Genomic DNA, 17,812 nt, shown 5'->3' with positions numbered 1-17,812 from the left:
TCTTTTAATAAGTAACATGTACTTTTGAAATGTCAAAACAGGTTTACAATTAAGGACTCTTTTCATTTTTAAAATGATGTTTTACCGAATAATTATGGTAATCGTATTGAATTATATCATTTCGAAAGTAAAATTCTTGAAAATCTGGATGAAGAATTTCTAAAAATGGCAAGGATACGATGAAGATGTCTTGTAAGTTTATGAAAACAGTGATTATCACATTAAAATTATCTTGGATAATTTTAATGGGAAATAACGAGATAAAATGCTTCTTTAAAGCAGTATGTAACTACTACTTTCCATAAACGGCTCCGAACATTTGTACTTTTGAAAAATTGATTAGTAGTTGAACTAAAAATACGACCATTATTTCAAAACCTGCAAAAAAATATTGTGACAAGTAAATTACAATTCTATCGAAAAAATTATACAAAAACATGTAATTGTATAAGGATATTAATTTTCATATTTTTATATCTAACATATACAGATCCGCCAATGATTTTCCAATCTATCGAGCGACCTTATAAAAATTCATATACGATTAACTAGTGTTGTTCCCCCTAAAATGATGACCCAGCACCTTTATGGTCTACGATAGAATCTATGAATCGTAAAAATATTTTTAAAAAATGCAAAATGTTTATTCCAACCTTTGGTACTTCTCCAAAGGGAGATCATGTAATATTTTACATGTCCCGACCTCTAGACATTATTCCTGTCTCGCGGTACCCGCGCATCCCGCCTCTAATAATGATCCACGCAGTCATCAACTTAATTTCAGACCACATTACCATAGATGAACCTTCAAGATCCCAGTTACGATCGACTAATCGTGAAACGCGTTTCTTGCCCCGCGACAGTTGAATATGAACACTTCATTGGATGAAAAACCGTTCAAGGGCGAAGCTAGTAGTTCAAATCGTCTCCTATCTCCACGCCGTGTTACGTCGGCAAACGTAGGTATATACCTATACACAGTGTTCTGATAAGACACTATTTTTCCTGAATATTTTTTGTTCATAATAGTATAACGGTGGAGTACATAATGCCCTTATTTAATTGAAGAATAATATATTACTTCTTTAATAATAAAAGAATATACCTCGATCGGAGTGGCAGTCAACTTGTTAACATTAGAACTACCGAGAACTCAAGTTCACTTCCTTTTATTCTTCTAATGATATTATAAGATGTACACCTGACCCTTGATACACGCGAAAATCCGTTCCACGTGGATTCGTCTTACGCGAAGAAAAATCGTATAAATAGAATTCGTCGCTACAAGAGAAAACAAAATATTGAAAAGAAAAGTTGGCACAAGTTTAAGAAGTACATATTTATTTCACATAACCGAGAAATAACAGTAATGACACTTCAGAAAACAAAAGTTAAAAAATTTTATCCGATGTTACTGAATTCAGATCGCGTACATCAAGATCGCGTATAAAAGATACCGCGTAAATCGAGGATCAGCTGTATTTATTCAGTCTTTCATTGGTTTATATTCTAGTTCGTACATTACCAAATCAGTTAATTCAGTCATTTATCTGAGAAACGCTTGTACTTTCTCAATGATTGTAAAAGGAGAAATCGGGAATAGGTCATTTTGTTCTGCCCGGTAGGTCTAGTGTTAACCCCTGCCTTATAAATAAAACTTTAAATAAAATTTAACATGCACAAGTAATACTTGATTTCTTTGAACTGAAATTCTGCTTTTTCAATGAATTATTAATGGCAAAATAGTCATATCGGTTATAGCCGAGAAATAAATCGTAGGGCAAGGGGTTAATAGTCATCCAAGACGTGATAGGCGCACCGTACACTTCCAACACAGGCGAAAGCTTGCCTGGTGCTATGGGACACCCTGTAGATATACATACACTCTTCTTCAATCAAGACCGGAGTGGAACACAAGCGAACAACCGCGATCGTTAACGATGTCTAGCCGTATTCCGACTCTCGTAAACGTTTTCTCTCCCTGGACATTATTTCACGCGGACTGTGTTGTTTCGGCGATGTTTCGACTTAATCGAGCGAGCTTCGGTCACGCCCACCGCGTAATTCACGCGTGTTCCTTAATGTTCTCCCCGACAATCCACCGACTTAGGTGATGAGCTTGACCCTCGCGCGAACCGACATCTTTCATTCGGCCCTGCGCGAAACCGACTACTTCGGAAAGCGTATATCCAACTGCGCAAGCTGTTTCGGGATAAATGACCCGGACCAGTTTGACATGACGCGCGTTGATAGCGCGTTAAGTCTGGTATGCACTCGAAATTATTGTTGGTGATTATGAAGTACTATGTAGTACGTAATAGCTTTTTTTGGACTTGCGAGACATTCGATTGATAAACAGAGAAATAATATAATATGTAAACACTTTGTATTGGTAAAATATAGTAATAAATTTATTTCGGCATTCCTGGCTAACAAGAAAAGGCATCGAACCTGGAAATTCAAAAAATTATGAAACTTGGTGTGTAAGTAGAATAAGTCATGCCTAATATATTGCAATTTTCTTTCGTGTCGACTTTACTATGAAGGGGTGAAACCACCACTTGTAGGAAATGCAAATTTTTCTTTCCCATGGATTATCATGAAAACAGTAAGAGATAGCGAAAAGAAATTTAAAGAAAAAATACATTGTCCTTTCGCGTCGAAATCAAAATTTTGATAAATTTGAACTTTTTTAAAAATGCAGTAAATGACAAAGGCACATTGGCAACATAAAATAAATGTGTAACAGGAGCAAATAGCAAACAGAAAGAAGCATGTAAAGGATATTGCCGAGGCATGGGTAACAATATTAAAAGAAATGAAAGTTGAAACATATTATAATTGAATAATATATTCTAACTAAAGTGTAATACATACTGTAATAATATATTAATAACTTAAGCTATTATATGTACGTCATCCATGAATTATAGAATTAATTTACTTATTTATGAATTATTCATGATACGGATCACCTGAATAAGTAAATTTTCAAATAATAAAGTATTTATTTAAAGAAAGTTACCTCCATTTACAGAATTTATTAAACACTGCAAAATTCTGGTCGATAACGAATCGAGTACGCGTAGGCGTCGAAGAAGAGCCGCAATGGCGTTACCTACATATGTAATATTATGTAGATGTACATAATTACTTTTTTCCACGATTTAATTCGAATGTAAAGTATAATTCACCGAATCGATTTAAATTCCTAAGATTCCCGATCCAAGAGCTCAAGCATTTGTTTGACCAGCTGTACATCCACGTTACAAACGTTCCGTGTTAAGGAAGAATAATTAGATTGCTTGAAAACCTTACAGCAGTAATCTCGTAAAACAAATCGAACAAGCAATTTAAGCGATCGTTTTCGCCATTAAGGCAGATTAGATACCAGAATTACACGACGATAAGGATAAGAGATCGAACTGATTATGTCATTGGTCGACGTGAGTTCGGTTAACGGTGTACCATCTGTTTCCCTCAAATTGCATCGACGAAGATCAATAATTGAGAACGAAAATTTCCTTTGAATTCGATTCATTTCGCTGCGAACAGTTTCGTCGAGCGATCGATATTTCTTAAACACCGATAAAAAGAAAGAATAATCCCAATTGCAGGCGCATCCGAAAACACATCTAACGAGCAATCAGTATGCAAATGAAATGGTTTATGGGCCAATTACAAGGACATCCATAGATCGAAAACTTGTTTACTGTTTTTAGAGTCCCATCGGATTCCCAGTGAAATGAAAGATAAAAAAAAGGAAAACTATATTTATTAACTGTACTTAAACGCATGGAATACGCGCACGCTATCAGTGCATAATGCCGGCAGTTTATAAACGGGATAGTCGGCTTTTTCTGTTCGATATATTGAACCGTTTCACCGTATCGATATCCTAGATGGCGCATTAGTGGACGCGGCACGGATGTTTTATACCCGTCTACGAGCTATAATTTGTGTGTTTAATCCTCGAATAAAGCGTACCTCCGCCAGCGGCCATTATGAGAATCGACATTTCTCGTGAGCACTGTAATGGTAATGGGAGGAATGCACAGGAATGCGTAGCAGAGTGGACCCGGCGTGTTTCATTCGCCGGGACAGTGAAAGGGATGAGTAGATAATTGTCTGCTATTTCTTTCGGTCGCTAGTGCAGCGACGCTGGATTCCCTATGTCTTCAATGGCGCTCTTATGCGTACCCCGGGATAAAATCATTTTTCCAATTAACCGCTGAGACAAGGGGGACGCCAATTTTCTTACCGGGCGCATCTAGAAAAACATTGGATATAGGTACTCTCTGCTACGCGACGCACGGGGGGATTCGACGACATTTTTACTGGGGAAAAAATATAGGCTCCTTTTGTACGGCTCTTCCCGGTGCTTCGATTGGAATAATTATTGTGTGAGAATGGCTGCGCTGTTGGAGAATCGAGGAATAATCATACGCGATCAGTCATGTGCACGGGGACCACTGCTAAGAATAGAATCAGGCATATTATCTTCGTACGAGTGCAATCATTTTGATTGAATGCCATTAAATAATGAACGCTTGGATGGTCGTCTGATTTTCCATGTTTAATTGGCTATGTTTTGTGATTTAAACGTGCACTCTGACGCCGTATTCGTATTTGGCAAATAATGGAATATTCGGTTTAGAAATGCTTCGGCGATATTTTATGTTGGAGGAATTTAATCATTTTTAAAAGTAATTTAACGCAAGATACACGAAATAAGTGAAGTTACGATTCAGATCACGCGAAGAGGGATGTTTCATGCGACGAGAGACATTAAGAAACCATTAATTTCAAGAAATGGAGTATTCTACTATATAAAAAAAAGCAGAGAGAAAAGAGCGAAAAAAACGTATTGCGATTCAAAACTTTTAGTTTTCGGAAAATGTAGATTCTTTATCTAGAAAAAGTATTTGTAAATTGTGGGGAAAATCAAATTTTAAACCTTATAGAATAAAAGTTCCTTACAACTACGAACTTCGAACAGTTCAAATTCTTATTACAATTTAACAAATACTGAGCAGATGATCTGTTCGTTTCTCTTACGTTTCGGTAATTATTGTTTGTAAACACTTCAGGCAAATATTTTCTTTTTTTATTGACTCATAAATAGTTCCTTCATACCATGAGCCGTATTGATAAAAGATACTTGCATACATACCGTAACTAAACACACCAATGAAAGTACTATTTAAATAGAACAGAAATAACTGTCATTCATAAATCGCGCTATAAATGCCAAGATATTTTCCAAGTTCATTTTGCCGTTTAAAAAACGACTTAATACCATTAATAATATCAACGATACTCGCGTGTTATGCTTAACACGAACCACCGTATGTAAACATAATATTATATTCCGTAGTAACCATCATATAAAATGTCAAACTATCGGTGCGACACCAATTGCGATTCGTAACGCACGATATCACGGTGCGTACAATGAATAATTTACCTTTTTTACCATCTGTCTCGCCGGGAACCTGATCAAAGCAATTAACCGCGCATGTACTTACTTTGTGCTCAGCTGCTATTTAATATAAATATTGATTGGACGTGTGTCTTCCTTTACCCTAGTCACGTGTATGTATCTCATTAACTTGTTCCCGTCCGCGGCGTCGTATGTCTCGCTTATGGCTTTTTCGCGTCGCTTAATTATACATGACGTTACCGATTTCATCAATCGGGCTCATTCCACGGCGACCACGCCATTACCATTAATCGCTTAATTTTCGATTATGGCGATTGATCGCGAAGTAATCCGAAAAGTGGCGTTCCATAAATCAAACCCAATTTTTCAATTTCAAAATTGGACAGAGTTCATATCTTTCCTTTAAAGAGATAAGTAATTTCGATATCAATAATAGCGTCGAAAAACTCGTGGAGTTGATAATGAGAATAATTTTTTTAATTATTCATTACCTATAAATCAGTAAGATATAGGTTTGAGTTACAGTTTTAAGTTTAAGCACCTCGACTCTGATTCATGAGCAGATAATGCGAAATCCGTAACAGTTTACATTTCGTGAAGGTTCATAAGAAATTATAAGAAAGTGTAAAACATCACGTTCTCTCGTATGAAAGTTTGAACGATTGTTAAAGAGAGCGTGTAAATTACGAGCAATAATTTTTACAACTATTAATTCAGATACTGACTTTCGACTAAAACGTACATATCAAGTGTATCGTATATATTTTTTGTTACATCTCATCTTTGAATTAACAATACAATTGTTTAAATTTCAATCACACTAACGGATGTGATGCTATACGAAAAAATATATTGATAAGCGATTATCACCTTTAGTTAAAATATACATATGAAATGAAGCTGTCAAATACAAATAATCTTCGACAGACGTCAGAATTAATATTTTGGCGAGAGAATCGTTAAAACAAAACACGCGCAAAAAGGAAAGAGAAGAGGTTCTCTACGCATAGTGTGTCGGTCACGTCGTAAACGAGGAGAGTCCACTAGAAAATGTGTACTATTCTATATTTAATTAAAACCTATATAATTCAACAGAAGCTATTGCAAAAGATGATTCTTGTCCATCTCATTGTCAGTACATATTCATTCTTTTGGTCAACCGTGAATTGTTCATCAAGTCGCGTGAACCTTCTCCCGTTATAAACTTCTGGTTGGTTTTCATAAACGCGACGCCTGCGGCATTATGATCACATAGTTTACCCGTTTATCGGGCGGACGGCGAAATTTAATGGCCGCCGATTAAGATAGCGATGAAAGTAAAGCGGCTTAATTGGATTCTTGGCACGCCTTTCTTATGCGGCCACGTCTTCATTATGCTTTCTTTTCGTTCGTAGCCCGAAGTTTCAGTCGCGAGCCGCGCTACTGGTTTCTACCGCCGTGATTCCGAACGTTCCGAGCGAGATAACGTTACGAGTACCTCTCGAATTCGATTACGCATCAAGTCGACAATCTTTTTAATCACTTTCGTTGACCATATCGGAGAGTATTCGGGCTTCGGGTTATAAGCTTCCAATTAATTCAAGGGGATATTGAAAATATTCTTCAAGGATCCACTTTTCTGGATTCAAAAAATCAATTTTTTTCCATTACCTTTTATCCCAGATCTGACAAACACGCTCCTAAAAGATTTTATTGGAACTCAAAGCATACAAAAATCTTTACACGAGGCACGTGGCACGCGAGCCGAGCGTTCAGTTGTATATGTTATTCTCATGAAGTCCCACAATTTTAAGGTCGGAAATTGTTAACACGACACAATGGAAAATATATTAATATTGAAGGAGAATATTTAAAAAAAATAAAACCATTAGTACAAACTTATTTCTAACTTTTCTCATACTTTTACTCGCTATCAGCCTCTTTGAATTCTAAACTGCTCTCCATTAAGCTTCTTAATTGTAGCTAGTACTGAATCTATTCACGATCCATTGAAATCCCGTAATCATTTCAACAACTCATATATAATTTACCTGTTTCAGGGCTGCGCAACCAAATACAGTGTACAAAAAAGATTCTACCACGCCGCAGTAGAATTATCAGCCCCCATGGTTATTTGACTGGGCATTTCATTACGCTACACTCTGCATAATCATCAAATGAAAAACAGGATCAGAGTACCAGATCGTAATTTCTTCTCGAATTTTTACCGTGACTCATGCAAAGCGTTTCTGTTAACACGATTTTACAACCAAAATGCTCGGTCTCCGCACTTCAATCTCTTTAACGATTTCCGTAACGAATTATAAAGATCGCTACATTTCTATCGTTTGTAGTGCAGATTTCACTAGCTCCAAGTAAACAACTAAAACCCAATACCGTTATCAGGATGTATACTGTTTTATTCGCAACATATTAATAGTGAAATACAAACGTTGAATTTTAACGTCTTTTTCATACATCGATTGATACGCAAGTGACGTCCTGGATTACAGGTCTTGTGTTTGATCGAACCAGGCTACCAGACGGTTGATATAATACTCGAGAACCTCTAATCGGCATGGTCAGCGATTACACAGCCGCTGCAACTTTGAAACGAGTCGACGGCGTTCTGAGAACGACTCCGCGCCGATCTAACCCATGATCGACTAGCTTTAATAAACGGAGTACTATAATAAGTATCGACAACGAGATACGCGCTGCCGTACCGGTCCGTCGACGCTGAAGAGTTGTGGAACTCGTGTTACGCGCTGACACAAAAAAAAATGAATGTTCGCGGTATTCGATTTTAGCGGAAATACCTTAGAGGCGCGTCTATTTCTTTAAAAAGTAACGATTTCCTATTTTTGACTGGATAATTCAGATTCAAGCAGAAGTGATCAGTCTAAACTATTAATATCATCGATTTTTGTTACGTTTTCTTCTTAAAAAATGCTACAATTCTAGAAAAATGTACCTTTTTTGTAATTAGGGAAAAACCAATTAATCTACCCTGACCAATTCATTCATTCATTTATTGCCGAGTAACACGTATGTTTCTATTGAAACTGCTTCGAGTGCAAAGAGTTAATATTTTTCACACAACAGCGGCAGCCGATGCGTTAATACTAAACGTATCGGCACTTCAGCTACCGATCATATTTTTCCGAAAGAAATATAGATGATTGTTGATTTAATACGGAAACAATGCACAAAATAGCTTTCGGATAATAAGAGAAAGATTATACATGTTCATTTGTTTTTAACGAGAACGGAAAACTATAGATGCATTAGTTTATTCGGAAGTACCGGTCATTTGACCGGCCGCGGTACGTTCAGTGTTAATTCAATTCACCAGGCCGTCGTCACGTGGCAAATTACAGTGAATTTATTCGCGTCCGGGAAACAGCAAAATACGGCGAAATCCGCGGCGAGAGGTCCCTAACGCTTATGAATCCCATAAGCGTTGCCATTAATTGTACGCTTATCCGGTACGCTCTTTCGCGAATGGATTCACTTCCGCCATGCCGGATAATGCGCAGGGGTGCCGACAGGCCGACGTATTTATGGCCGTGCGTAAACCATCGGGCACTGGCCAACCCGCACAAAATATGGAAATACGGGAGAAACGTGGAAGGAAATTTTAATTGCCCGCGCTGAACGCCGCAGACTCATCGGTGAAAGCGGCCTAAGATACGGCGAAACGGACGGGTACCGAATAGGGCCCGCAGAATTCTATCCTGCGCCACGTACACGCACCGTTGCACACGTAAACTCTCGGTCATTATCTTCCGCGAATGATACGATACTTCGCTTTTCCTCTGGTTCCCGTATGAAGTTTCAATAAACGCTCCGCCTCTCGATGTTCCTCCGCCGACACTCGACCTATCTGGGAATCTGAGGACACGGGAACGCGGAAGCGGCTGTTAAAGTTATCATTTTCCAGCGTTATGAACCGGCGATTAGCGATTGTGTTCTTTAATTGGATAGCTCGAGAGGAACGCGTTTGAAGATGCTCTTCGACTTATGGACACTGACGTTGCTCGCGAAGAGATATCGGGGTGGTTGATGAAGTTTGAATTGTGGAAAGGGATGTTTGGAAGGAAGTGTTTAACAGTAGATTTATAGAATCTGTTATTTGATGGATATTGATTTCTATAAACATTATTTGGTGAAAGTTTATATCGATTTTGGTTAATGATATATGTTGATTTAGACTAGATATTTATTTAATTGCAATTAGTATTTGATTTAAATTATTACTTGCTTTTAGTTAAGTCTGTTTTAATCCCGTATATGTTCGATCTAATAATGAATAATGAATCACAATAAAGTCATGATAGGAACCACAAATTATCAGACAAAACTTTTATATTGAAGTAAAAAATAACGAAATTCAAACTTGAGTCTAGACAGATTTCAAATCGGTTATTCATTTACCAAAATTGCGTAAAAATGAATTCTGAGATTCATTGGTTTACCAAGACTAAACTTTTGCGTTGACTATACAATATTGTGCATTAAATATGCGAAGAAAAAAACTCAGATTTGTTAGTTTATCAGTACTGAACTTTCGTATTAAATTTTATGAAAAGAAATGACGAAAATAAAGACGAATGCGTTACGTTTCGCGAGAACGTTTTGGTATGTTCCAGAATCTTCGCGAAGTGAACGAACAGTTAAAGACGAAAGAACAAGAAAAACTTCAAGAATGTAGGTGCGTTTAAAACGCACACGTTGAAGACGGGTTCCAGAATTTTCGGGAATCTTCATTCCACGAAGGAAGATTGAAAGCACGACTATAAGAAGAAGAGCTATCGATCATCACAGCATACAGTTGAAACCAATGAAGGTAAACCGACTTGATTGAAAGAAATATAATCAATGCCTCTTTGAAATTTCAATAAGAAATCGTAAGTTACTCGAACTTGTAGCGTTTTTGTAATTTTTTAAAACAAGAATTTTCAGTAAAATTCAACGTACACATATGACTATTAAAATCAAATGTACACATATGTACTAGTATCCTTGAAGAAATTAATACAGTACCTTCAATTTTCCAATTCTGTAACGTTCTTTTTACAAGCAGAATTTTCAATGAAAAATGTATAAGAAATTGCCCAATATCAGACACTAGAACTCTGATGCATCAAACATTTCCAGAACATTTCTATACTTTTATACTTGTACTTTCTTGTACTTCTATACCAGGAAAAACGCAAGAAACCTCGATAGCCCAACTTTCTCAGCGATCCTCCTCAAGATATGGTCAAGATAGACTATTAAATCTTGACACAAGGTGTCTTTCTTTAGCGAGCTATCATCCGCTTTATCGTCGACTCGTTTCGGTCTAAGTGCATTTTTGACCCCGTTATCTGGCTGTACCCTCTGCCAACTACTACAACAGGCCCTGTTGCCACCATGATAGTTCCTTGGCTGTACCTTATTATTTCACGACCAACCGACGCGGCACGGCGCGGCGTCCGGCAATGGCGAGATCGTAATACGATTTTTCCACGAGTCGTAAAGGAGATCGTTGTCGTATCCAGCCACGACGAAGCCGCGTGCCCGTGCTCGTCGTGTGTTGCTCGGCCGCAGCTAGTAGATCGTGTACGAGGCCTGTCTTTGGTACGACATCGATTCACGAGTGAAAAAAACTCGTCCGACGTCTCGTCCTGCTGGATTTTCAAGAAAACCGAGCTCGCGTATCCGTTCCATACGATAGAACGTGCGCCGTCGCAAACGATCCTGTCGTTTTCAGGATGCCTCGACGCTGCCAGCGACACGTTCCCCTTGCCACGTAACATTCCCCAATAAAACTGGAGAACTGTTTGGAGCTACTCATTTAGAAATGCATTGTTTTATTTTGTTTACTATTGTATGAAGTAAACGTATTCAAGGTGGTCAACCCCTAGTGGCGATTTTCGTGCTGTGCTTGTTGACATGATGTTAAACAGTTCATTTAATATAAATTATAATTGGCATAATATCCACTATGGTAATATATTAAACATAGTGAGTCGCAAATTCCTGTTACCTCTAGACAAAATCCAAAAAATCGACTATTCACATGACGAAAATTGAAGGTTACCAATTTGTTAGTAAGTAGTTCCTGCTATACAAAATAATTTTTATTCCAGAAATTAATAAATAATAACTACTGTTTTGCAAGCTCAAAGACTGCCCTGCAGACATTCCTCCAATGAGACCAGGTCTATACAGAGTGTCACACGTCGCGTTTTCTCTGCTGAAGTAAGAACTGTATATTTCAATGCGTGTTACAACGTGTTCCGTGTTGGTCAACTTAGTTGCATTAAAATATACAGTTCTTACTTCAGCGGCAAAAACGGAACGTCTTGGCCTAAGGCTATCCTAGTAGATTCCTGGTTTAGACACAAAGAGGTTATGTCAGAAATTTACGGAACATATTGGATTGACGTAAAACTGTTGTCGACTTTTGTACGTGGTTAACAAAAAAATGTTTTCCTTCAAAAGAAATAACATCTATTTTTAAGCTATTATAACGTATATACAAAACACTTCTTGCTTCGTTTTTCTTGCTTAGTCTTGGTTTCGCCAGTGTGAACAGTTGAGAAGTCTTCCTTTTATTTCTTGTAAAAAAACGTCAACACCTTTGCACCAACGCAATGTATACATACATATCAAATCAAGGAGAAGACGCAGCAGTAGCGAGAAAGACGAGTAGATCTCGTAGCCCTCTAGTGGCAAGTATAGGAGGTGTCGCCATATTTACATTTTAATAGTATTTGCTTTTCCTTGTTTTGTCAAGTTTATAATTTGTAAAATGACAATGTGTAATTTTTTAACAAGAACAGAGACGAAAGATGATTTCACTTTTCAATGAATTAGCATTGGAAGTGGAACTATTCACTGTTGCCTTGAATAATAAAAAAAGAATGAAATCTCAGATATGAAGACAAATTCAAAATAAAATAATATCCTACATAAACAATATATAGACACAAACATAAATTCTGATATAGATGGAAAGTGGCCCGATTTTGATTTGTTATGTCACTGTTCACGATCAACGCTTCAACGGTTAATGAAAGAAATTAACTGCACGTAGATATTTGATAGATAGATGCCATATCTCTCGAACTCCATACATTGAAAATTAGGAGTTATGTAGTTCCCGGTTACAGTCTTCTTTCAGACGTCGTGGGACGTCCTTGTGATAAAATGTCGGACCACCCAAGTGATACGCTAACGTTTTCCAGGCTCAACGAAAGTTTTGAGAAAGTAATTTTACTCTTATCTTAGTATAGTAATTATTTTGTACTGTTCATCCGTTAAAAAAGTACACTTTATACCAGATTTACAAATATTTATTTGTTTTACTTTCTTACTTAATTTCATTACATTTATTGTATTGTTTCTGGAAATAAAAGAATTGAGAAGAATGTATTAGGATATGTACTTATAGTATCGTATCAATCAAAGTCAATATAAATTATAAAGGAACAATGTTTATAATTTCTATAATTATAAGCATGAAATCTGGAATTTGTTAAATTGTGTGTTGTGTAAAAGTATTGTTGATACGAGGGCGCAATGGAAAAGAAGACTGACCAGGGCCTAAAATTTGAAATTTAGACAGAATTTAACGTTCTGTTTAGCATATTTATTTCGGTATAGAATTACAGACGATATTTCCTTGGGCAATCATTTTTTTGTGGAACAACGGAATTTGTGGCGACAAAACCAGGATTATTTGGAAACAGCCTTACATTCGCTCTACCCACATGCACGCCCACCTGTAGTGTCACTCATAATTATTCGAACGACAGAGACTTCACATTATATTCCGTTTTTGTAAAGCAAATATAAATGTAACATGTTACTGTTAGCGTAAATAACACTTTCTTCGAGCAATCAATATTCCCATGATACAATGACTATAATTACGCGCATTACAGATCCCAATTACCGGTTATCAATTTTATTAATGTTTTACAGAGGGAGATAGATAAGGTAAAAACTATGTTTCCTGCAACATAATTGCTTGCGATATTCTTCGATCTTATTAATTTCCGTTCTTGTGTAATCATTTCCGATCAATTTAATCTGTTTATTATATGCCCGCGAATTTCCAAGTTTTATATCTGGTGTTCAATTAATCGTTGAAAGAATATAAATAATAATTTACATTTTTCGATAATTTAGTATTATTTTACGTGTTTTATTTGAAATATATTTCGAAAGACATTAATACTGTCGAGAACAGTATAACAACATATTAAAATTTATCAACGAATGTCCCCCGACCTTACAATGTGGTACATCGAGTTACCTTTATAGCGGGAGTGACTAATAGAGAAAAATAAAACGAAAATAAATAAGATCAAGAATAAATAAACAACATAAGTATGGCTATGCACAAAAAGAGCATGACAAAATAAAACAATTTAAAAGTATCTCGACAAAGAAGCGCGCACTCTCGAATGAGTCTGACGTCGAGTCACATTCGACGTAGGAGTGCAAAGGGTTAAATTCCATCACGCGTGAAACACAACAAAAGACGCGACTCGATTCTTTCGCGCAAAACGGCCGCGGAATATTCATTCCGATTTCACGCGGACGGGGCTCACGGGTTTCTCGGAAGGAAAAAAGGAAGCTGCAACGCACGCACAAAGACGGAGGAGTTAAGGGATACCGGTGGTAAAACGAGGAGATGCCGAGATAGGGAGGCGTAGGAGAAAACGGAAAGGAAAGGACGAGGTAAAAGGCAGGAGAAGCGGACACGGTTACGGCGCGGCGAAACGTCCGAGGGAGGAAGGGTTGAAACGCGCAAAAAAACATTGAAAGAGAAAACGTATGCGCAACATCGAGACCCCCTGGATACGTGTTTGCTTAGCACTTTTGGCCCGAGAGGAAACAAGCGTAGGAAGGCCGGCTGGCGCAAAGTTTACGGCCGCGGAATAAATTATCGTCGGGTTTCGTGCGTTCCTTCGAAATTTACCATACAACATACTCGCGGCGCCCGTGGACGTAATGGTTGTGCCGGGTGTAACGGACGCGAGTAACGAAAGAAGGGGTGGGACTTTAACCCCTTCGATCTTAGCTTCTGACCGATAAAGTTAGACAAGTTAATACGGGAAAAATGGTTGCTTGGACATGAGATATTTAAATATTAACCCCTTGCCCAATAATATCGTGTCAAACTCGTGGTGAAGATTTCAAATAGAATTTAGAAAATATAAGTATCACTTAATTCTTCCATGTCCGAATTGAATACTATTTTTCTATTATTAATTTCAATGCTTCTGAATAAATATAGACATAGTGTAAGTGTAGTCCTAACCCTATTTTTCTAATGAATCATGAAATTGAGAAGGAAATCATAAGACCATAAGACTCGGAGATTTCAATATCACTTTCAAAATATCCCCTCAGAGGGGTTCACCGAATGCAAAGGGTTGAAATATTATATTCAAAGATTAAAGTGTTAAATTAAAATATTATACTATTACATTCACCACTTAAGTAATAGCACCAAATTTGCACAGTACTCAAAATATACGATTTGTGCTGCATTCGTATGCCAATAAATGGAAAATATAAGCTGGCCTCCGGAGTTGATATCCTTTGCACAATGGTAACGGCCAATGTGTTAAGAATCAAGGAATAAAACTAATGTTCCGAACATTTTACTTTAATCGAATCAACAAAAAAAGAAAAAACATTCCTTAGTATTTACATTGCAACACGAAAAATCCATTTCTGGAAACAGCTTCGTCAGCTGGCGCAACCTCCCATAACTCGCGACAATCGTGCGACAAAAACGTGGCTCGGTAAGCGACATTAAACGCGATCTCGCCAGTGATTTGTTAAGCGAGGATCGCATCTGCGGTGCGTGTCCCGCGTAACTGTTACCGCATCTCGCCGTTTAACATCTACCCCGGGTAATCTCATGCGAACCGCCGCTACGCTGCGCCGCATGGCACGAGGTTTAGGGACTATGCACACGAGTGACGTGATTCCGCTGCGGTGTACAGTGGACTGGATCGACAGAGTAAGTGACATTTTGATATAATGTCAACGTTCTGAAATCGATGTATACTAAATATATTTTGCTTCTTAACACTAGAACTATCGAGCATTTAATACGATTAATATGCAATCCCTATAAAAATTCTAAGAATATATTACTTTCAGTTTCTTCAGACATTCATTATAGCATTCAAGTGAAACTATTTATTTTCAAGGTCATTTCGAATACTCAATGCTTTTCAGATATCGATAATTGCGAAACAAAAAAATCGAAACCAGTAATTTTGACTGGTTCTAGTGTTAAATGTCTATAATCCTTGGAAACGAAAAATTAATATAATTTAGTACGCATTATAGTTGTGATGAACATCAGAAGGTAGACATTTTAAAAGTACCATTTCTCATAAAAGAGATGCTTCCCTTCTACATGATGCTATGACAATTGTATCCAATATTTTTGCTTCGTTTTGGTCTTAAAATGTTCAGCATACCTTTATTATAAAAAGTCTCATTCTTTTTTCGTAAGAACTTCTAGCAGAGGAACTGTGTTTCCTTATTATCCTGAAACAATTAGTGCGGCACCGCGTCGCTCGTGTGCACATGCCCTTAAGGCCGCGCACTGCGCATCCCCGAATACTGATTGCGCCGCCGCGATTAGGCTAATTAATGTACAGGACAAGAATGTACACACGCGTGACGAGATATTAGATAAATGGCTCGGGAGGAGGCTTTTACTATCCGCTACCACGGAATTTTCCGCTCGAGTACCTCTTGGATCCCGCGGCTTTGAAGTGTGTATTCCGCGATCTGCCTCGAAATATCGAGGAAATCGATCATGCGTGATCATCGGGAAAAGCCGATCCGGAAAGTTGACCGGGCACGTCTAAGCGTGAAACGAGTCCAAGCGCGACCGTGAGCCGAGCGTAAATATATTACTCTCACTCGTTCCAGATACAGAGACACCATCGGCGTTAATGGGGAGAGTAGTATTATCAGATGAACATAATTTATTATTACGCTATCGGGAATAATTTATACCCCTTTCGTGTTACCGATCGATTCGTCAACGGAGCTTGATTCACGACTTTATCTGTGCTGTGATGGTGGGATTCATGCCGATCGGTCATGAGGTCGAGTTATAGTTCCGTGAATCGACGCGTGTATATATATATATATATATATATATATATATATATATATATATATATATATATATATATATATATATTATCATGAAAAGTCGAAGTGTGGACTTTGCAATGGAAAAGTAATATGAAATGCAGAAATTTCAGAATTCGTGAAATCATTCGAAGTATGAAAATTCAATAAAAGTAAGCAATAAAACATTACCAATTATTGAAATCGGAAGCAAACAACGCGATATATTGTGTAAAAACAATTCTAACAGCAGTATGTAAATACCAGAAACAAAGAATAGTTAACCGCAACAATTTCTACTTCATTTTCTTTCGTAAACCACGATCCTCTCGTTTCACTCGTTTATATAAAAAAAAACTGTCATTAATACCTGGCTTTCATCCGTCGAATCGCATTTCACTGAATTCTTTCACGGTGAGTTCCGCAGCCCATTGGGATCGACGGGACCGATCAACCTCGAAATTGAGTCATCAGCAACGCTTAATTGATCCCGCTCCACTCGGTGTATCAGAGACCCAGCTACTTTGATCATGCGAGACAGACTAACGTACCGTGTCTTGCGTGTTAACGGCAATGGTAATTTAAAAAGTAAAAAGACCGTCCAACAAAAACCTCGATCCTAAAGACTAACATACCACGAAAGGAACGATGCGTTTCGCGATGCGTGCGAAATATAAACAATTCAATATTAAAATTCATGAAAGAAGAAATAATGTATATCTCCTTTTCGAGTAATGTAATATTTAGCAACTTCAAAACATTTCCTGTTCGTTTTGAAACGAAATTAGATGAAAAACGAGGAAGAGATAAGATAGAACATTATTTTCCGTGTCACTAACTTCATAAAGCTAACGATAGTATGCAAAAGAGGGATGAAATTCTATACAAAACTTTATTGTTTCTAATAATTTAAATCTTATCATTTTTATCCGATTCCTATGAAGTTTGTATCTTATTGCTTCTATCCAATTTCTACGAAGTTTCTATCTTATTGTTTTTATCTAATTATTATCTTATTATTTCTATCCAATTTCTAAATAATAAATTTTAGAAGATTCAGCTGTACAGTTTCCAGAAAATAAATTTCAAAGGTAACCCAAATTCCATTGCATCGCACGGGGCAGCCGCCTCTAGGGAAACTGTAGGTTATCTCTAACGACCTCTAATAAACGTAACAAATTCAGCCCGGCACGAGCGATTCGGTTCGCAGGAAGTCCCGGG

At 37.4% G+C, this 17,812-nt stretch overlaps 1 protein-coding gene across 8 annotated transcripts in view; it reads right to left on the bottom strand.

Moving 5' to 3' along the window:
• Window positions 1-17,812, bottom strand: part of dgo (ankyrin repeat domain containing protein 6 diego) — a 236,197-nt gene that overhangs the window by 208,478 nt on the left and 9,907 nt on the right. The window lies entirely within an intron of this gene.

Source organism: Nomia melanderi, chromosome 3 (genome assembly GCF_051020985.1).
Source record: "Nomia melanderi isolate GNS246 chromosome 3, iyNomMela1, whole genome shotgun sequence".
In the NCBI taxonomy this organism is placed as follows: Eukaryota; Metazoa; Arthropoda; class Insecta; order Hymenoptera; family Halictidae; genus Nomia; species Nomia melanderi.
This window is presented reverse-complemented; position numbering and strand designations above follow the sequence as displayed.